General features: G+C 42.7%; 1 long non-coding RNA gene across 2 annotated transcripts in view; it reads right to left on the minus strand.

Moving 5' to 3' along the window:
* Positions 1 to 403: 403 nt before the first annotated feature.
* LOC112428825 (uncharacterized) overlaps positions 404 to 22,702 on the minus strand; it is an 80,359-nt gene continuing 58,060 nt past the window's right edge. Inside the window, exons 4-6 of one of the 2 annotated variants that reach the window (XR_003020886.2) lie at positions 17,185 to 17,317; positions 16,435 to 16,533; positions 404 to 1,119 (exon numbers count right to left, since the gene is read on the minus strand). This is a non-coding gene — a long non-coding RNA (uncharacterized lncRNA). Of the gene's footprint in view, positions 1,120 to 8,857; positions 9,402 to 16,434; positions 16,534 to 17,184; positions 17,318 to 22,702 lie in introns of those variants that run through there. The other variant, XR_011608671.1, reaches the window with a different exon arrangement.

Raw genomic sequence — 22,702 nt, forward strand, 5'->3', positions numbered from 1 at the left:
TATTAAATGAGAGAATCTCTGTAACATCCCCCAAGCTCCTGAACGGGCACAGTGAGGACTCGGTGTACAGCAGTGACCCTATTATCCTGCAAAGGACATGAGGTGGCTTCTCTATCCTGCTGCCACTTCTGATGTCCAAAGAAAGGAATATTCCTAGAGGCTATTAGTCACGGCCTGGGTGGCTAGGCTTACTTTTTCTGGGAAAAAAACAAGCCCAGGTGAGCCAGAATGAGCTAATATGCATTAACGTTCATGCCTGGTCATGTGGAAGCAAAGTGTGCTGCAGGAAGATGGGCAGAGGCCAGCATGGCAGAGAACAGGTGCAGGGGACGACCAGTGAGAGGTCTGTGTAGTATGTGTGTGTGTTTGTGTGTGTGTGTATGTGTGTGTGTGTGTGTGTGTTTGCATGCATGTGTGTGATCATGAGAGAGGCATGTTTTTCCCTGACCAGAAATGAGACAGAAGGAGAGGCATGCTCCTGGAGGAATCTCATGCCTAGGGTGCTTGCTGATTTAAATGTCATCTTTTAAGACTACCAAATGAAGGCTCTGTTAGTTTTGGGAACAAAGGGATTGAAAGAAATTTACAGGTTTTGTTGTGGGATGGGTGGTGGAGAAGAACAAAATTTACCCAGTCATGCAATCCTTCCATGGCTAGAGCTTTAGAAATTGAGGGCATGAGATTTTGCATGAGTGAGACAAAAGCTGGATCCGAGGAGGGACAGGCATGACTGGCTGCAAATAGATTGCCTTTTCTCAAGGAAGCCTGTCTGATGTATTACGGAGAAGCTGAAGTGAGGTTAGTGGAGGCAAAGATTAAAAATGAAGCTTCACATTTTACGACATTTTGGTGCTCAGGCTGAAAGGGATCAGAAATGATAAATTCTTCGTGACATCCGAGCGTTTGGATCATTCCCTTCTCACCTGCAGCCTCTCTTCACACAGGAGTCAGATGTGGGTTTCTGCAGGCAGCCCAGAGAGCTTCATAAACACCCCCTCACCTGTTGTTGATGTGTAATGATCACAGCCAACCACATCAAGCACTGATGATGCATGTCACAACGAGGCTATGTGTTCAATGCTTTATTCTGTGATTTTTTTTTGTCATCTGCACAGATGCCTGGAATTAGTAAGCGCAAAATTATTCTCATTTAATTTATGTATTAACAGGCTCAGAGAGGACAAGCGATTTGCTCAAAGCCACACAGCTTGAGAGTAATAGAGCTAGGGTTTGAACTCAAGTTTTAACCTGGTATGTATTGGTGGTGTATTCTGACTCTTGTGCAATGTAGTAAAAAATGAATCTTAAGTTACGTCAAGCAACCAGTGCAAAACTTTCAGCTTCTTAAATCGATGATTTCTTGTTTTTCTGAGACAGAAGAAAAGTCTCAATAAATACAACATTTAATATGTCAATTATCCATATTGAAATCTATGGTAATTACTTAAGAGTGGTAACATTATTTATAATTTCCCAATTCATAGAGAAAATATGTAAGTAAACATTTTCTAATTTGAAATAAGAAAAGGTAAAACAGGCAAGACACAGAAAAACAACAGCAGGGTAAGTTGACAGCCCAAATATATTAAGAATTGCATTACATATAAGGAGAATGAATTTAACGATTAAACAAAAATAAATGTCCCTTTGAATTAAAATGAAATGATATTTATAGGAAACTCACTTAAAGATTGGAAAAATTATACCATGCAAACAATACCAAAGAAAGATTGTGTGTCCAGAAAAATATTTGACAAAGTAGTCTTAATAATAAAGCATGCAATTAGAGTTAAGAAGACTTCGTAAAAGTTAAAAATCATTGAAAAGATACAATGTTTTTTTTTTTGAGACAGAGTCTCACTGTGTCAACCAGGTTGGAGTGCAGTGGCACGTTCTCAGTTCACTGCAACCTCTGCCTCCCAGGCTCAAGTGATCCTCCCACCTTAGCCTCCCAAGTAGCTAGGACTACAGGCATGTACCTACCATGCCTGGCAAATTTTTGTATTAATTGCACAATTTATTATAATTATTAGAGACTTTATCCCTGCTCATTCCCCAGTCCCTTGGTGCCAGTTCGGTTGCTAAGGGCATTGCAGACAGGTCAGGTTAAGAGCAGGGCCCTGGTTTTATTTTTTTATTTTTTATTATACTTTAAGTTCTAGGGTACATGTGCACAATGTGCAGGTTTGTTACATATGTATACATGTGCCATGTTGGTGTGCTGCACCCATCAACTCGTCAGCACCCATCAACTCGTCCTTTACATCAGTTATAACTCCCAATGCCACCCCTCCCCCCTCCCCCTCCCCATAATAGGCCCCGGTGTGTGATGTTCACCTTTCCATGTCCAAGTGATCTCATTGTTCAGTTCCCACCTATGAGTGAGAACATGCAGTGTTTGGTTTTCTGTTCTTGTGATAGTTTGCTAAGAATGATGGTTTCCAGCTGCATCCATGTCCCTACAAAGGACACAAACTCATCCTTTTTTATGGCTGCATAGTATTCCATGGTGTATATGTGCCACATTTTCTTAATCCAGTCTGTCACTGATGGACATTTGGGTTGGTTCCAAGTCTTTGCTATTGTGAATAGTGCCGCAATAAACATACGTGTGCATGTGCCTTTATAGCAACATGATTTATAATCCTCTGGGTATATACCCAGTAATGGGATGGCTGGGTCATATGTTATTTCTAGTTCTAGATCCTTGAGGAATCGCCACACTGTTTTCCACAATGGTTGAACTAGTTTACAATCCCACCAACAGTGTAAAAGTTTTCCTATTTCTCCACATCCTCTCCAGCACCTGTTGTTTCCTGACTTTTTAATGACTGCCATTCTAACTGGTGTGAGATGGTATCTCATTGTGATTTTGATTTGCATTTCTCTGATGGCCAGTGATGATTAGCATTTTTTCATGTGTCTGTTTGCTGTATGAATGTCCTCTTTTGAGAAGTGTCTGTTCATATCCTTTGCCCACTTTTTGATGGGGTTGTTTGTTTTTTTCTTGTAAATTTGATTGAGTTCTTTGTAGGTTCTGGATATTAGCCCTTTGTCAGATGAGTAGATTGCAAAAATTTTCTCCAGGGCCCTGGTTTTAATACTATCTCTACTGCTTCCCAACCCTGCCCCTAGACAAGCAGGTTTACGTCTCTGAGCTTCAGTTTTGTCATCTCTACTATGAAGATCGTAGCATCTCCCTCACAAGACTGTTGGAATTAACACAGGGACCCACATCTATAAATCAGTTTGCAGAATGTTCCACACATAACAAATGCCCATCAAATATTAATCACAACGACAGCTTGGGTCTTCTCACTGCTTCCCGCAAAGACCATTTCTCACCTAGTTTTATATCACAATAGTTTTAGCTACTGTATGACCCTAAGATAATACTAGTCCATCCATTTGATAACTGTGAGGGCAAAAAAGAATGTACAGGCGATTTACAGAAAGAGACATGCAAATGGCCATTAAATATGAAAATATAACGGAACTCACTGATATGGTTTGCCTGTGTCCGCACCTACATCTCAACTTGAATTGTGTCTCCCTGAATTCCTGCATGTTGTGGGAAGAACCCAGGGGGAGGTAATTGAATCATGGCGCTGGTCCTTCCCATGCTGTTCTCATGATAGTGAATAAGTTTCATGAGATCTGATGGGTTTATCAGGGGTTTCCTCTTTTGCTTCTTCCTCACTTTCTCTCTTGCCGCCGCCATATAGGAAATGCCTTTTGCCCTCTGCCATGATGGTGAGACCTCCGCAGCCACGTGGAACTGTCAGTCTAATTAAACCTCTTTCTTTTGTAAATTGCCCAGTCTCGGGTATGTCTTTATCAGCAGCGTGAAAATGGACGAATGCATTCACTAACGCTCAACAGAAAGCAAATTAAAATCATGAACCATTCAAGAGCAGCAAATTTTGGCCAGGTGTGAGAAATTATGGGGTATTACTATCTGCTGGTGGAAGTTGAATTGGCGTAGTTACAGTACAGTAACTATTCGGTAGTATCTATTAAATTGTTTAATAGTTAAGCCCTCTAGCCTTTCAAGTCAACCTCTTTTAATACTTTGAGAAAAACTCACGTGCATGTATAATGGAGAAACCCAGAAACACATTCCATGATTGTTAGCAGAACTGAAAAGTTGGAAATAACCAGTGTCTATCACTGACAGAAGTGGCTGATAAACTTTTATATCTTTGGCTGGGCACAGTGTGAGCACTTTGGGAGGCCAAGGCAAGTATATTACCTGAGGTCAGGAGTTCAAGACCAGCCTGATCAACATGGTGAAACTCTGTCTCTACTAAAAATACAAAAATTAGGTGGGTGTGGCAGTGGGCGCCTGTAATCCCAGCTACTCGGGGGGGGCTGAGGCAGGAGAAACGCTGGAACCTGGGAGGCAGAGGTTGCAGTGAGCTGTGATCGTGCCATTGCCCTCCAGCCATGGTGACAGAGAGAGACTCTGTCTCAAAAAAACAAAACAAAACCATTGTATCTCCATGAAATACTTTGAGGCAGCTGGGGGGAAAAAAAAGCTACAAATACAGATGTTGAAAAAAACTCCTAAGTCATATTTTTGAGTGCTGAAGTACATTATTAAATGACCATGCAGTATGGAAGGAAGAAAAGAGGAAGAAAAAACAAAAACATTATATGCTCCAATTCCTATGCGTGGATAAATATGTTAGTAAAATCTCAGGAGAAGATCTGGAAGGCTATACATCACATTGATCATCATAGTTGCATCAGGGTCCAGGGAAGTGAAGTGGTGACCCAAGGAGCATTGGCTTTCTCTGCAGCATATTGATTTTTTTACTAGGAACATTTATTACAAACTACCTCCATGATTAAGTTATTTTAAGGATATGATAAACATTTTTCTATAACCTGTTTTAATGATGTTTCAGCAAAATGACTTTCCTCTCTGCGCCCTGCCTTATCCTTGTATGAATTATTTTAATGTGTTTATTCCCAGCAGGGCAGAATCCTTGGTGTCTATAGTCCTCAGAGTCCCTCAGGCACACATCAGCATCATGGTCCCTGTCCTCATAGTCTGGGAGGGACCACCCTGGAGGCCTTCCTAGCATTCCACACTTAGGGTGTTTGCAACCCACGCGCAGGTCTCCACATCCACTTTTCTCCTCCTCTTCCGCTGTCTCTTCTACCTAAGAGATACCTCCCTGTACTCTTCAGGCACATTCAAACCCCCACCCATCTTGCAATTGCTAACAGAAACCCAGCTGCTTCCAAGACAACTTTCCCTATTCCTGATAACTTCAGGTGAACTTCTGCTGAATTCTGCTGTCATTCCTTCCTTCTGCTATGTGTCATTATGGAAGCTGTAGGGCATGAAGCCGGAAATCCCAGAATCTTAGGTATCTATAGTTGGGTTCTATTGTTTCTGTAAATTACTTGTGTGCCCTCATGTGTGCTATTTAACATCTCTTGTTATTGGTTTTATGCATCTATAAAAGGAGTTTTAAAACAGTATTTTCCTCAGGTAATTGTGATAATGCTAAAATGCATTAACGTTAGAAGGGGCTTAGACAAGACTCCATGTGCAGGGAGCATGCCTCCAGGTGTATGTTATCCTTGCTAGAATCATCTTAGTAGACTGTGAGAATGTTGGGAGCAGAGTCTCTGCCATTTACTTTTACATTTCCTATGGCACTGAGCACAAGTTAACTAGGTAAATAGCAGAAGTTTCCTAACAGGTAACTTTTCATTGCTAGTTCTGTGAAGTAGAAAAAGAATGCTCTATTAACCAAGAGTGACAAAGCGTCTTAATTCAGTTTCTCTCTCCTGGTGTATTATCAGTGAGATACATTATCAAGAAAAGGAAAAAAGGAAGAAAAATAATTCCAGTGGTGTGTATTTTCTAGGCCAGGCATTTCTCTGATGCACTGGTATTTGATGTTTCATTTTGTCTCAAGTTGGAATGAAGTGATAACTTTATGCTCACTCAGAATTGCTCCTGTAGGACCCTTTGGAAAAGTTATTTGCTTTTCCCCATCTGGATGCCCACAGGGGTCAGAACACTTCTCTCCTTTTAAACCTGGGGGCATAGGGGGTGGGAAGGAGACAGCAGGGGTCACTGTGGTCCTCAAAGGTGGAGACAGGTGTTGCCTGAGCAGGGAGGGACAGAAGGAAGACAGCTTTATCTCAAGGATACTTGCACGCAGGCATCCTTAAAGCACCTTAGGCTCATGGTCTGTAAGACAGAGGATCAAAATATCTTATTGCATGTTCTCATATGTGGGCACTTAAAAAATTGATCACATAGAGGTAGAGGAGCACAATGATAGATACCAGAGACTAGAAAGGGGGTGTGCTGGTGGGAGGGCTGGGGAATGAAGAGAGTTTGGTTAATGGGTAAAATGATACAGTTAGTTAGATGTGGGGGTCTGTCCTGCAGACCCTGACCCAACGACAGATGAATAAAGTACACTGACACACAGATATTCTGCTTTGCCAGTTTGGCTGAGCATCTGGGCCACGTAGACGCAGCTGCGGCCTTGATCAGTCAATGATACTTGCATTAATTCAGTAAAGATTAATTGACAAAGGTTGTGAGTAAACACCACTGGAGGATAATTGACATTGCTGGCTTCCCGAGTAGAAAGCAATTAAGCACTCACCTAGATCAAAGGTTAGTCTAAGGACCACATGGGTAAACAAGCTAGTTAGGTAAACTACCTTCCCTTGTACCCACTTTAGGCTATTTACTCAAAGTAAGGATTCGGTTGCCTTCAGCCATAACCTTATCCTGAGACTTTTGCAAAAACCTTCAGGCCTTTCAAGAAGGTTTGTGACTTATAATTTTCCTCACCATCCTGAATGAATCCCCATAGACAGAAGGAATAAGTTCTAATGCTTCATAGCAGAGTAGGTTGACTACAGTAAGCAACAATAGACTGGATCTTTGAAAATAGGTAGAAAAGAGGACTTTTTTTGTGGGGGGTTATATATACAAATTTACTTTTTAAGCATTGTTATAATTTACTGGATTAATTTGGATTTTTAAATTTTAGATTCAGGAAGTACATGCGCAGGTTTGTTTCCCGGTTATATTTTGTGATGCTGAGGTTTGGGTCACAAATGATTCTGTCACCCAGGGAGTGAGTGTGGTAACCAATAGGTTTTTAACCCTTTCTCCCCTTCCTTCTTCCCACCTCCAGTAGTCCCCAGTGTCTGTTGTTCTCATTTTTACATCCCTGAGTTTAGTTCCTACTTATAAGTGAGAACATGGGATATTTGGTTTTCTGTTTCTGCATTAGTTTGCTTAGGATAACGGCCTCCAGCTGCATCCATGATGCTGAAAACGGCATGATTTCTTCCTTTTTTATGGCTGAGTAGAATTCCATGGTGTATATTCACCTCTGGGAAACATGGTTGTTTTCTGTTTCCCTGTCTGAATATTTTCTTTATCCAGTCCACTGTTGATGGACACCTGGGTTGGTTCCATGTCTTTGCTATCATGTATAGTGTTGCCATTAACAGGAGAGTACATGTGTCTTTTTGACAGAACAATTTGTTTTCTTTTGGATATATAGTCAGAAATGATATTGCTGGATGGAATGGTAGTTCTATTTTCAGTTCCTTGAGAAATCTATAAACTGCTTTCCACAATGACTGAACTAATTTACATTCCCACCAACAGTGTGTAAATGTTGCCTTTTCTCCGCAGCCTCACTAGCATCTGTTTTTTTTTTTTTTTTTACTTTTTATTTATTATTTATTTTTGTTTTGAGACAGAGCCTCACTCCATCGCCCAGACTGCAGTACAGTGGCATGATCTCAGCTCTCTACAACCTCCGCCTCCTGCGCTCAAGCTATTCTCCTACCACAGCCTCCCAAGTATCTGGAATTACAGGTGCCCACCACCACGTCCAGCTAATTTTTGTATTTTTGGTTGAGACAAGATTTCACCACATTGGTCAGACTGGTCTTGAACCCCTGACCTCAGATGATCCACCCATCCTGGCCTCCCGAAATGCTGGGATTACAGGCGTAAGCCACCGTGCCTGGCCTGACTTTTTAATAATAGCCATTCTGACTGGTGTGAGATCGTATCTCATTGTGGTTTTAATTTGCATTTATCTGATGATTAGTGATGTGGAGCATGTTTTCATAGGTTTTTTTGCCATTTGTATACCTAGAAGAGAGGACTTGAAATGTACTCATTGTATAGAAATGATAGACACTTGGGTGTTGGATACCCTGAACACCATGACTTGACCATTACACATTCTATGCATGTAACAGAATCTCACATGGACCCCATAAATATGTAGAAATGCAATGTAGCAAAAACATTTTTAAAAGAATGTAAATAAAACATCTGTTTCCTAAGCAAGTAAGGTGCTTGGATTATTTTAAAATTATACATTAGTCATATGACCTTGAACAAAAACTTAACTTATGTTGGATTAATTTTCCCCATCTATAAAACTAGGACTTGAATTAAGTGATTTCCGAAAGTCTCATAAGATGGAAAATGCTGGAATTACATCAACTGCATATAATTCAGCTAACTTTTATTAACTATTTCACATATATACAATGCCCTGTGCACTGAAACATAAAAATATTAACGTCACACACATATGTGAAATCTTACTGCATCTGTGAATCTGTCTAGCTTGACCAGGACAAGACGTCAGAGGGTGTGGCCACTGCACCACACTGATGCGAATCATGAGGGTGCCATTCCTGCCTCAGCTGTTCCTTTCACACTTGTGTGTCCACAGTTGGTTCCTGCCAGTCAGTTCGTGGTCTTGCTGACTTTAAGAATGAAGCTGTGGAACTTCGTGGTCAGTGTTACAGCTCTTAAAGATGGCACGAACCCAAAGAGTGGGTGGTAACAAGGTTTATTGTGAAGAGCGAAAGGACAAAACTTCCACAGCAAGGAAGGGGACCCAGGTTGCCACTGCTGGCTGGGGTGGCCAGCTTTTATTCCCTTATTCTCCCCTCCCATGTTCCAGTTCTGTCCTATCAGAGTGCCCTTTTTTCAGTCCTCCCTGTGATTGGCTACTTTTAGAATCCTGCTGATTGGTGCATTTTACAGAGCACTGATTGGTACGTTTTACAATCCTCTTGTAAGAATGGAAAGTTCCCCAAGTCGACCCAGAAAGTCCAACTGGCCTCACCTTTCAATCCCCCCCTCTACACAGCACACCCCAACTGCAATTGGGAGCTGGGCAATGACCGCTCTAGCCAATTCCTGCTGTATAGGGATGAAGAAGGGGCCCTGCAGTTGTAGTGTGTCCTCCAGAGGGGAACTCTCTAGGCCAGCCAAAGGGCCATTGGGTCGGTCCAGGGGTCCTCAGTGGAAGTTGTGAGTTGAGCTCAGTTGGGGTTCCATTTGTAAGACCATCTGTAGCTTGATGGCCTCGATCCTGGAGGGAACAAATTTGACAGGGAGGTTAAAAATACAGGGCCCGAAGGCGAGTAATAGTAAGAGGATTGTCATGGGACCTAGAAAGGGAAGAAGCCATGTCACCCAACTCCAGAGGTTGGTATAAGAGTTTGAAAGGCATTATCTGATTTCAGAAGCCTTTTCCTGTAAACACCAGGTGGCATCTCGTACTATCCCTGACTGGTTAGTGTAAAAACAACGCTCTTCCCCTAGGAAGGGGCAGCGTCCTCCTTTCTCAGCAGTGAGGAGGTCTAGGCCTCGGCAGTTTTGGAGAGTCACCGCTGCCAAAGAGTCTACTTGGGATTGTAGAGTAAGGATAGATTCTGTTATTTCTTCCAGACTGTCTGAGAAATCCTTTGAGAGTGTGTGGTAGTAGGATCATGAAGTAGATAAACTGACTATTCCGGTTCCTATAGCAGTGGCCATTCCTAACCCTGTAAGTAGGGGTATTAGTGGTATGACCCTGCGCCAATGGACTTGAGCTTTGAGGGGCACTGATAGGGTCTGATTTCCTGGGGCAGTGTCAATGTTGGGACTTAGGAAGACTAAGGTGCAGGTGCCTGTCCAGTTGGTGGGGAGGCAGATATGGGTTGAAGTTCCACATAAGAAGAATATGGCTTGGCTGAGTAGACAGAACCAGTTGTGTATGTTAAAAAGGTGTGTGAATTTGTTCTTTTCATTTTCCCACACTCCTAGAGTACTTGCCAAGGTAGCTCCAGTGAGTGGCTGGAAAGGGGTGTTGGGAGCAAACTGAGTGGTTCCCTGTGTTCTGTTTTCCCATTGGAGAAAAAACTGTTTTGTATCTACTAAGAACCATTCGAGAGAGTGATTGAAACAGGGGATGAGAAGGCACGCACTAGTGGTGAGGGTGCTGCTGCAGGGGTCCAGGGGTGAATGGTCATGCAGGGAGTATGTTTACCATTAAAAAACCCAGACTGTTTGTTAAGGAGGGAGAGGGTGATGATTTTGGGGGATGCTAAGAAGTGGACAAGCCATCTGAATGGAGCTTTTTGGGTGACTCAGAAGTTACTATGAGCAGTTGGGGCTTGAAGTTGTAGGGCGTAATTACACTGATGGGATAGTAGGTGCCCCAGGGGCAGGCCTGATTCCAGGTTGTATTGGATGTGTAAAGGGGCTTGGAAAGTGAAGATGGTATTCGTGGTTACAGAGCTGTGTATGGGCTTTTCATTGTTCATGTAATAGGTGAAGTTGGAAATGTAAGAGCATAAAAGCTGGACTGCACATCTAGTTAGGGTATTTTTGGTCTTATCAGAGATAGGGAAGTCAGCTAGTGATTGCATATTTAGACGTTGTAAAAGATCTTTTCCTTCATAGTTTCTTGCATTAGTTTCCTTAAGTGCCTCTTGAGTGTTTCATTTGCCTTCTCGACCTTCCCTGAGGATTGTGGCCTCCAGGAGCAGTGAAGGTGATATTGTATCCCTAGCACCTTGGAAATTCCCTGAGTTACTGTGGCTTTAAAAGTCGGACCATTGTCACTCCGTAAGCTTTGGGGAAGCCCAAATCTAGGAATTATTTCATGAATTAGGACTTTAACTACTTCCTGAGCCTTCTTTGTCTTGCAGGGGAAGGCTTCTATCCAATTTATAAAGGTATCAACACAGATCAACAAGTATTGAAATCCCCTTGAATTAGGCATATGAGTGAAGTCTAACGTCCAGTCCTCTTCGGGATAGTGCCCTCTTCTTTATTCTCCCAGAGGGGCCTTATGATGGACCAAGGGATTATTCCTTTGGCACACCTCACAGGCTTTGACTACTTGTCGGATGATCTGGAGGAGATTTGGCCCTGTAAATAGGTATTTGGCCATTGGATGAGTGTTCTCAATACCCATATGAAAAGTTTGGCGGAGGGTAAGTATTTTCCACTGGCTGGCTTAGTGTATGATTACCTTTCCCTCTTCTGTCGTTAACCACCCTGAGGGGAGAAAACTATGTCCCTGTGAAAGTCCCCATTCTGTTTTGGTGGGGGAATAATGGGGCTGAATCTCTTGGAGAGGGTTGTTCCATACCAAGGGTCGTTCCATAGGTATTTTTCCATAGGTATTTCTAATGGGAGGTTCCGCCTGGCAGCAATTTTGGCCTCAGTGTCTGCCTGACAGTTTCCCTCTGCCTTCTCTCCTTCACCTTTCTGATGGCTTTGGTAGTGTAAGGTTGCCACCTCCTTGGGTTTTTGCACTGTGTGCAATAACTCCATGATTTCCCTGTGGTATTTAATGGGGGTTCCCCCAGAGGGTAGGAACTCCCTTTCTTTCCATATTGCAGCATGAGCATGTAGGATTAGATAAGCATACGTGCTATCTGTATGCACATTTATTCTTTTTCCTTTTCCAGTTCTAAGACTCAGGTAAGCACCACTAGTTCTGCCAACGGGGTGCTTGTCCCTGGGGGAAGAGGCTTACTTTCAAGTACTGCTGCACCACTAACTATGGCACAACCTGCCCTTTGTATTCCACTCTCCACAAACGAACTTCCACTGGTTTATAGAGCAAGGTCAGGATTAGCTAAGGGGACTTCTAAGAGGTCCTCTCGGATGGCATAAGTCTGGCCTAGAATTTGTTGGCAGTCATGCTCAATTGGTTCCCCATCCTCTGGGAGAAAAGCAGCAGGGTTGAGGGCCGCACACGTGTGTATTTGAAGCACTGGTCCCTCACAGAGTAACGCCTGGTATCTAAGCAGGCGGTTGTCTGATAGATATAAACTTCCTTTGGCATCTAGTATGCCATTTACATCATGAGTAGTCCAGATGGTGAGATCCTTTCCTTGTATTATTTCGATAGCCTCTGATACTAAGATGGACACCGCTGCAATTACCTGTAAACAGTGAGGCCAGCGTTTTGCTACTACATCAATTTCCTTACTTAGGTATGCCAGTGGTTAGAGGGTTGTCCCACAAGTCTGAGTAAGGACTCCAAGAGCTATTGCTGCTTTCTCTGTGATGTATAAATAGAAGTTTTGTCCTGTGGGAAGGCTTAAGGCTGGAGCTTGTACTAGGGCCTGCTTTAAGGTTTGAATGTTGTTTCTGCCTCTGGTTCCCATTCTACTAGATGAGTATTTGCCCTCTGGGTCTCTTTGATTAGATTATAGAGCGGCCTGGCCCTCTCGCTATATCTGGGGATCCATAGTCGGCAAAAGTCGGTGATCCCAAGGATCCCCCACAACTGTTTTAATGTCTTAGGGCGAGGATAAGCCAGTATGGGCTGTATTCGTTCTTTGCTGAGGGCCCTGGTTGCTCTGGCTAAGATTAGGCCTAGATATTTGACTTGTTGTAGGCAGAGCTGGGCCTTCGATTTAGACACCTTGTACCCTTGATTAGCTAGAAAGTTCAAGAGATCTAGAGTAGCCTGCTGGCATGAGGCTTCCGAACTGGTAGCCAAAAGTAAATCATCCACGTACTGAAGGACCAGAGCACCTGGACTTCAGAAGTGGCCTAGGTCTTGGGCCAGTGCCTGACCAAACAGATGAGGGCGATCCCTAAACCCTTGAAGCAAGACCGTCCACATAAATTGGGACATGTGGTCTGTGGGATCCTCAAAGGCAAAGAGAAACTGGGAGTCAGAGTGCAGGGGAATACAGAAGAAGGCATCCTTGAGGTCCAGAACAGTGAACCATTCTGCTTCCTCTGGTATTTGAGAGAGCAGGGTATAGGGGTTGAGTACAGTTGGATATAGAGGAATTACTGCCTCATCGATGAGTCTAAAATCTTGCATGAGTCTCCACTGACCATTTGGTTTTTGTACTCCTAGAATTGGAGTATTGCAGGGACTGCTCCATTTTCTTACTAAGCCTTGAACTTTTAATGTCTAAAAATATCCTGTAATCCGTTATGAGCTTCAGGCCTTAAGGGATATTGCCTCTGATAAGGAAAAGTGGTGGGATCTTTTAGCCAGATTTGGACTGGGCGGGCATTTTTTCTCTTCCAATTTGTCCTTCCAATGCCCAGACTTCAGGGTTGATTCCCTCCTCAAGTAGGGGACAACAGATGGGTAACTTGTTCCCCAAATTTATGTGGATAATGGCTCCAGCTTTGGCTAATATATCCCTCACTAATAATGGTGTGGGACTTTCAGGCATAAGAACAAAGGCATGTGAAAAGAGCAAAGTCTCCCAATTACAACTGAGGAGGTGGGATAAATTCCTGGTTATCCCACCAGGATAAATTTCTGGTTACAGGCTGTCCCAGGATTCCTTGGATGATAATCAACCTTGAGGACAGCTGTCTGGGGCAGGAGATTAACACTGAGAAAGCCGCGCCAGTGTCCAGGAGGAAGTCAATTTCCTGGCCCTCAATGGTTAAACTTACCTGGAGCTCAGTGAGGGTAATGACATGAGCTGGCACTTGCCCCCTGCACCCTCAGTCCGGTTGTTGGATCATCTGGTTGGGGGCTTCTGGCCCAGAGAATTTTTGTCCTCTGGGGCAGTGTGCCTTCTAGTGATTGTCTTGGCATGGTGGACATGGGTGAGGGGGAGGCTTGTTTCTCATTGGACAATGCTTTTTAAAGCGTCCTTGCAAACCACACTGATAACAAGCCCTACTAGGTGATTGGCTTGCTCTGTTTTCTCTCCTTTCTGAACCACCAAGGTTTGTTCATATAAGGGCCATGACTAGGGCTGTGGCCTTTCTCTTATCTCACTTTTCCTTTTTGGCCTGTTCCTCTTGGTCCCTATTATAGAACACCGAGGTTGCCAGGTTTAATAATGCCTCCGAATTTTGTTCAGGGCCCAGGGCTAGCTTTTGGAGCTTTCTCCTGTTATCTGTGGCTGATTGGGTAATAAACTTATCTTTGAGGATCAATTGACCCTCAAGAGAGCTGGGTAACAGGGAAATATATTTTCTTAAGGCCTCCCATAGCTGCTTGAGGAAGGCAGAAGTATTTTCTCCCTTTTCCTGAGTTATGGTGGACGTCATTGAATAATTCATGGACTTTTTCCTAATTCTCATTAGTCCTTCTAGAACACAGGTCAACAGATGTTTGCAACTCCAGTCCCCATGATCTGAGTCTAGGTCCCAGTGGGGATCCATACTGGGGATGGCTTGCTGACCGGTAGGGAATTTGTCCCTTTCTTCAGCTGTCATTCTATTATTTACTTAACTAAGATACCAGGTATCTCCAAATTCTCGGGCTGCAGCTAAAGCCGCATTCTTTTCATTAAAGACCAGGGTTTGATCTAACAATAGCATGACATCTCTCCAAGTGAGGCCGAAGGTTTGCCCTAGACCCTGTAGGACATCTATGTACCTATCAGGATCATCTGAAAACTTCCCCAGGTCTACCTTGATCTGCTTTAAATCAGAGAGGGAGAAGGGGACATGTACTGGGATTGGGCCAAATTCCCCTCCCCCTACAGCTCAAAGGGAGCATAACTGATAACCTGGGGAGGGTTTGTGATCCCTTGGAGATTTCTTTGCTTGTTTCCTTCTGGGTGGGGGAGATTAGAGGAGGAGGAGCCTTATCATTAATAGGAAGGGGAGCTGTAGGGAGGCTAGGATATAGGGTAAACTGAGAGGTCCTTCTATGGAATGTAGATGACAAGCTTTGCATAGTTGTGGATTATCCTTCAATGAAAAGAAAGCTTGGACCTAAGGTATTTCACTCCATTTGCCTTCCCTCTTACAGAAAAGGTCAAGTTGCAGGATAGTATTGTAATTTACACTTTCCTCAGGTGGCCATTTTTCCCCATCAGAGAGAGAATATTGGGGCCAGACCATAGTGCAGAAAAAAACAAGCTGCTTCTTTTTTAGGGTTTGTGGGTCAAATTGGTCCCAGTGGCTTAGGATGCCATTTCAAGGGTGAGTTTGTTGATGCCTGAGTGTTCCTCATCTGAAAGAAAAAAACGCCCATGGTTTTGGTCTGTTTTTTTTTCTTTCTTCTCCCCTCCCCCCACCAAGAACCCACAATGGTCCCTGGCCCCTGCTGTTCACAATAGTTGCACTCACCGAAGCAGCAGCGGAAACACTAGTTTTCCTCCTAGACCACAGAGAGGACTGAGGAAGGTCGGATTGAGTGGCCCTTACTGATGCATTCTCAAAAACCTGCACCCTTGCCTTACTTCTTAGACCACAAGACCAAGAAAGGTCGGATTTAGTGGCCCTTACTGACACATTCTCTAAAACCTGTTAGTTGGAATCCTAAGTGTTTTCTCCTGTTGGTGTTGGGGTCTTACCCTTGTCCTATAAATATGATAAGCCTCAAAATGGAGGGGAGGGCCATACCTTGAAGGAGGGACGGGATCTCTAGAGTTGGAAGACTGATCCTTTTGTCCTCATTTCTCATCATATGAATAGGAAAGATATCCCCCAAATTTTGGAGTCTATAATTTCTGAGGCTCCTCATATCCTAGCTGCGGGAATAGCCTTTATTATGCCTACTAGTCTAAGGAGGGATCCTAAAATTCCAGATAGTCCCTCCTTTATAGGCTTCGGGCAAAAATTATGTCTTTCTGATTGGTGGACCCTAGTGCCTAAAGAAGGAAACAGAGTCTCGAAACTTATATTAGAAATCATCCTTATAAGCAAAACTAGAAGAGCACCAGGAACAGGGAGTGGTTTTTAGAAGCAGGACTAGCCTCCGGGAAGAGGGACAGGAGGAAATTTGTTTGACAGGCATTAGGACCCAGGAGGCAAGGGTCAGGATAGATAGGATAGATGGATGAGTCTCACTTGGGTGACGTAACTTTTGAGCGCTCTGCTCATGGCTGCAGGGTCAACCAACTTTCTGTCGGGACCCCGGAGCTGAATGTCTTTCCTCTCTGTCAAGACTTGGCTCAACCCAGAAGTGCAGGAAAACTGAAGTTGGTTCCAGGCAAACCAACGCTTCTGACTCTGAAGAGTTGGGGGTTGGAGAGCCCTCTCCCAGAAAGCCTGACACCTGAGTCTTTAGTTCAGCAGCCACGCTAGTCACTTTCAATTTGCCGTCAGGTGCCCGGTGTTTAGCCCCTGAATTCTAAGGAAAAACAGAACAGAATAGCAAGCGAAAGCGGTCTGATGGTACTCACCATGTGGCGAGATCCCAGATGAGCACCCAAGATGTGTCCAGAGATGGTTCCTGCTGGTGGGTTCGTGGTCTCGCCGACTTCAAGAATGAAACCGCAGACCTTCATGGTGAGTGTTACAGCTCTTAAAGATGGCATGGACCCAAGGAGTGAGTGGTAGCAAGGTTTATTGTGAAGAGTGAAAGGACAAAGCTTCCACAGAGTGGAAGTGGACCTGAGCGGTTTGCCACTGCTGGCTGGGGTGGCCAGCTTTTATTCCCTTATTGCCCCCTCCCATGTTCCGTTTCTGTCCTGTCAGAATGCCCTTTTTTCAATCCTCCTCGCAATTGGCTACTTTTAGAATCCTGCTGACTGATGTGTTTTACAGAGCACTGATTGGTGTGTTTTACAAACCTCTTGTAAGACAGGAGAGTTCCCCAAGTCCCCACTCCACCCAGGAAGTCCAACTGGCCTCACCTCTCACTTGCAATGTCAAGATCCCTGTTTCCCTGTCTGTAAGCAAGAGCATGGCATCTCCATTCACTCATCTACTAAGCTGGCATTTGTAGATGGCCTGCTGTGCCCCAGGCTTTGTGCTGAGTATTGGGGATACGATGATAAACAAGACAGGCATGGAATCTGGCCACCAGGAGCAGAAAGTGAAAAGTGAAAAAAGTGAAAGGAGATGGTGATTACAGAGGTCTGACTCTTCACTGCCTCCCTCAGGAGTTGTTAGCAGGAATGCAGGTGGGGAATGGGGAGTGTCTCACTCACTTGGCCAACTCCAGAGTGGATGTTGCTCTTCTGTCCCCAGACTGACCCTTGTCCTTCTCCTTGTGTCTCCCTTTCCTTTACCTTGTTTCCTCTCAGTGTCCTGGTGATGGGCTGATGCTCTGGAGGAAAGAGTCTGAGAAAAGAGAGAACAGCCTACACTACTGTGAGCCAGGATGGCAGGGAGGGTGGCTGTGGGAATGAATGTAGCCATCGAGAGAGAGATGGGACAGGGAAAGAAGAGGAGAGACTTGGAGAGGAGGAAGAGGCTTGAAGAGACAGTAAGCATAGTGAGAAGGGAAGAGGGCGAGACTGCAGCCACCCATGTCAATGGGGCAGTTTGCAAAGAGAGAGAGAGAGAAGAGAGCCAGGCCCACTGGAATTAGGGGTGGAGGGGGTTCAGGGAGCTCCAAGGGTGATGGGGCTGGAGAGGTGAGGATGAGAAGAATATGCTAATGTTGAGCCATGGGCAATGACCTGAGAAGGGGAAAGCAAAAGTGTTTCACAGAGACGAACATGAGTAGCCAAGAAGAGTGCACAACAGGGAGAATAATTAACTTTGGTGAGGACCTTAGCATCAAGTCCACCGAAGTTTTCAGCTTGTGCAGTTGTTGTTAGGTAAAGTGGATGTGCTTTGTCTCTGGATGGAATGTGAGAATGAAGTAAATAATAGGTCTAGGATGATTCCAGGTAACTGAGTCAGTATCCCTGCAGCCTGTCCACCCAACAGCTTTCTGTAGTATTAAACAGTCAGTAGAACTTCATCAGTCACCTCAGAAGAGGGGGAAAAAAGAGTTGGGAATTATGATACCCATTTAAGAATTCTGATGTTATCTTCTAGAATTTTTATAGTTTCGGGTCTTAGATTTAAGTCCTTGATCCATCTTTAGTTAATTTTTGTGTAAGATGAGAGATGAGGATCCAGTTTCATTCTTCCACATGTGGCTAGCCAATTATCCCAGCACCCTTTGTGGAATAGGGTGTCCTTTTCCCACTTTATGTTTTCCTTTGCTTTGTTGAAGGTCAATTGGATGCAAGTATTTAGCTTTATTTATGGGTTCTCTATTCCATTCCATTAGTCTATGTGCCTACTTTTATACCAGTACCATGCTGTTTTGGTGACTATGGCCTTATAGTATAGTTCGAAGTCAGGTAATGTGATGCCTCCAGATTTGCTCTTTTTGCTTAGTCTTGATTTGGCTATTTGGGCTCTGTTTTGGTTCCATAGGAATTTTAGGATTCATTTTCTAGTTCTGTGAAGAATGATGGTGGTATTTTGATGGGATTTGCATTGAATTTGTAGATTGCTTTAGACAGTATGGTCATTTTCACAATATTGAGTCTACCCATCCATGAGCATGGGATGTGTTTCCATTTGACTGTAGTGTCTGTGACTTGTTTCAGCTGTGTTTTGTAGTTTTCCTTGTTGAGGTCTGCCACCTCCTTGGGAAAACCCTGCTAGACATTGGCTTTGGCAAAGACTTCATGACCAACAACCGCAAAGCAAATGCAACAAAAACAATGATAAATAGGTGGGACTTAATTAAGCTAAAAAGTTTCTGCACAGCAAAAGAAACCATCAGCAGAGTAAACAGACAACCCACAGAGTAGGAGAAAATCTTCACAATCTATGCATCTCACAAAGGACTAATATCCAGAATCTACAAGGAAATCAAACAAATTATCAAGAAAAGAAAAAAATCCCATCAAAAAATGGGCTAAGGAAATGAATAGACAATTCTCAAAAGAAGATATACAAATGGCCCATGAATATATGAAAAAATGCTCAACATCACTAATGACCAGGGAAATGCAAATCAAAACCGTAATTCTATACCACTTAAAGAACTAACAGTAGAATTACCATTTGATCTAGCAGTCCCACTACTGGGCATCTACCCACAGGGAAGGAAGTCATTATACAAAAAAGATACTTGCATATGCATGTTTATAGCAGCACAATTAGCAATTGCAAAACTATGGAACCAGCCCAAATGCCCATAAAGAAATTGTGATACATATACACCACAGAACACTATTCAGCTGTAAAAAGGAACAGAATAATGGCATTCACAGCAACCTGAATGGAATTGGAGACCATTGTTCTATGTGAAGTAACTCAGGAATGGAAAATCAAACATCGTATGTTCTTACTCATAAGTGGGAGCTAAGCTATATGGATGCAAAGGCATAAGAATGACACAATGGACTTTGGGGACTTGGGAGAAAGGGTGGGAGGGGGTGAAGGATAGAAGACTACAAACTGGGTACAGTGTATACTGCTTGGGTGATGGGTGCACCAAAATCTTACATATCACCACTAAAGAACTTACTCATGTAACCAAATACCACCCATTCCCCAAAAATCTATGGAAATAAAAAGAAAATTTAAAAAAAAGAATTCTATGTTTTTCATTCAACTAGAAGAAATTGAGGTTTCTAACACTAAATGAGAAGCTGAAAAGTTAATGCCAAATGCAGTTTACCAGACTCCCTATTTTCACAGTATTTCACAGCTAGAATATATTTGCTCTTTGAAATGTTCTCTGCTTGTTCTCAATAATAGTTTCAACTCTGAAGAACTGGGGGATTTCATCCAAAAATCTGAAAAACAGGACTTTTTAAGAAATAAAAAACATTTCAAAACTATGGCTTGCAAACCTATTTGTAATATCAGATATTATATAACAAAATTCCAACTTCTGCATGAAAATGATAGTGAACGAACACTCAGTAGTGAAGCAGAATCATATTTAGACTTATTTAATTCAATAGCATTTCAGTAAAGACTTCCTATGGGAAGAATATCTCCTCAAGTTTTACTCTATAAGTTGTCTACACTTCATTACAAACCTTAAAATCACATCATTTCTTGTACTATTAAAACAAAATATGAAAAATAAGTTATGAGCAGCATTTTAAACTAATCCATTTAAACTAAACGTGACCTGTTTGCAACTAAGGTGGCAAAATAGGATTTTACAGATTTGTCTGTGAAAGAGTGAAACAGATTTAAATGAACACAGAACTCCATAACTCTAAAAGTAACTAGAAAGTGCCAGAAACATAACGACACTGAGTAGGGGGAAGAAAAGAGCTTTGTTCAGTCTAATGACACAGTAAGCTCAAAAACAAACTATGTGGGACAGTGAAACTACTCTGTGATATACTACAGTGGTGGATGCATGTCAGTATGCATTTGTACAAACCCAGAGAACTTAAACCAAGAGTGAACTCTAACATGTACTGCAACTTTGGGTGATAATGATGTGTCAATGTGGGTTCATCCATTGTAACAAATGGACCACTCTGGTGGCTGATGTTGATATAGGGGAGGCTGATGTATGTGTCAAGGTGGAGGGTATATGGGAAATCTCGGTACCTTCCTCTCAATTTTGCAGTAAACTTAAAACTGCTCTAAACATACAATCTACTAAAAAAGAATAGCAAATGAAAGATGAAGAGAGAAGGGAAAAGAAAAGAAAAAAGAAAAGAGAAAAGAAAAGGATTAGGATTCTCTAATAAAATATTACTGTGTATTCCAGAGTCAGCTATTTTCAGATTGAATTTGTTCTACAGTGGGTTTTTTCTTATGGTGCTCAGTGTTTAAATTTATATTTAATTGGTTACCCCATAGAAATTCTGTGTGGTGCTCTAATGGTGGATACATGTCGGTATATATTTGTGCAACCTCTTATGACTTCCACATGAACATCTCTATTTCAGTCCTCACCCCTGCCCCTTGGCCCATGTTCTCACAGGGCAAGATCAGTGGGAGCAGAGTCACAACCTTCCTCCCCTACAGGGGCTCCCAGTTCTCCACAGGCCTAAATAGTTTCCCTGATTCTTCACTGTATTAGTCTGTTCTCATGTTGCTAATAAAGATATGCCCCAAACTGGGTAATCATAAAGGAAAGAGGTTGAATGGACTCACACTCCCACATAGCTGGGGAGGCCTCACAGTCACGGCAGAAGATGAAGGAGGAGCAAAGTCACATCTTAAATGGTTGCAGGCAAGAAAGAGCTTGTGCAGGGGAACTCCCATTTATAAAACAATCAGATCTCATGAGACTTAGTCATTATCAGGAGAACTGCATGGGAAAACCCACCCCCATGATTCAATTACCTCCCACTGGGTCCCTCCCATGACACGTGGGGATGATGGGAGCTACAATTTAAGACGAGATTTGGGTGGGGACACAAAGCATAACCATATCATTCACCTTGCTCACTTCATCAGGCATTGGAGTGGGCCACTCTTAAAAGGATTTTAAGTTACTTGTGCTAGTGTCGACTTTGCCCAGTTGATGCAGAATTTGCTTGCAAATAAAATGAAAGCTTGGTTGAATTTACAACAACAAAAAGATATCTACAATGTGTACTTTTAGTACCTGCTAAAATGGAGTGGAAACAGAGTCAGAGGAGAAGAATACTATCAAGTTACAAGTGGAATAAGAGCCACAGGATATTGCCCTGCAGGGAAAGCCAGTGATCCTACATCAGGATGGAGGACGGGAGCCTGGCCGCGGTGTTGGAGGGAAAGAAATTATTAAACCGTCAGGAAATATGCATTTTCTAAAAGGACCAGGACTTTTTTTTACCACCAGGAGTCTTTTCAGAAATGGTCTCACCCCTAAGGCGACTGATATTTACACAAAGTGCTATTTTAAAGCAGAAGTATAAAATCATCAGGCTGATGGGCCAATTTATTCAGCAGAGTTTATCCTATGTAGGAGATATTTGTTAGACTTTGTGGCCACACAATTTTTTTTTTTTTTGCATTTTTTATTGAGTGAAATTTACATAACATAAAATTAGTCATTTAAAGCATACAATTCAGTGGCATGAAGAACATTTACAGTGTTATGCAATCATCACCTCTATCTAGTTGTAGAATAGTTTTATCATCCCCAAGGGAAACCTCTTGCTCCTTTAGAATTCACTATTTCCTCTCATGTCCTGACAATCACTAATTTACTTTCGATGTATTTGCCTAATCTCAGCTTTTCCTATAAACAATATCATACAATAGATGGCCTTTTGTGATGGCTTCTTTCACTGAGCAGTGTTTTCAAGGTTCATCCCCATTGTGAAATGTAGCATGCTTCATTCCTTTTTGTGGCTAAATAATATTCCATTTTATGGATATGCCACTTTTCTATACCCATTCACCAATTGATGGATATTTGTGCTTTTTCCTTTTTTAAAAAAATTGTGAATCATGCTGCTATGCACATGCAAGTTCACTTTTTCCTGAACATCTGTTTTCATTTTTGGGGTGTATACCTAGGAGTGAAACTGATGGGTCGTATGATAATTCTATGTTTAACATCCAATATATGTTAACATAGTTGTTAAGTTTGGAAAATTTCCTACTTCTTGGACATTTTTGTTCTTCAAGGTATTGTCAGAAAAAGATTCCAGATTTTACTCTTAAGACAACCTGTGGAAGTCATTGATAGGGAAGATGGTGATATGAAGTGGGATGTGCTGATTGGAATCCATTTGGCAGGAGTGGGGG

This window comes from Macaca nemestrina, chromosome 10 (assembly GCF_043159975.1).
Source record: "Macaca nemestrina isolate mMacNem1 chromosome 10, mMacNem.hap1, whole genome shotgun sequence".
Classification (NCBI taxonomy): domain Eukaryota; kingdom Metazoa; phylum Chordata; class Mammalia; order Primates; family Cercopithecidae; genus Macaca; species Macaca nemestrina.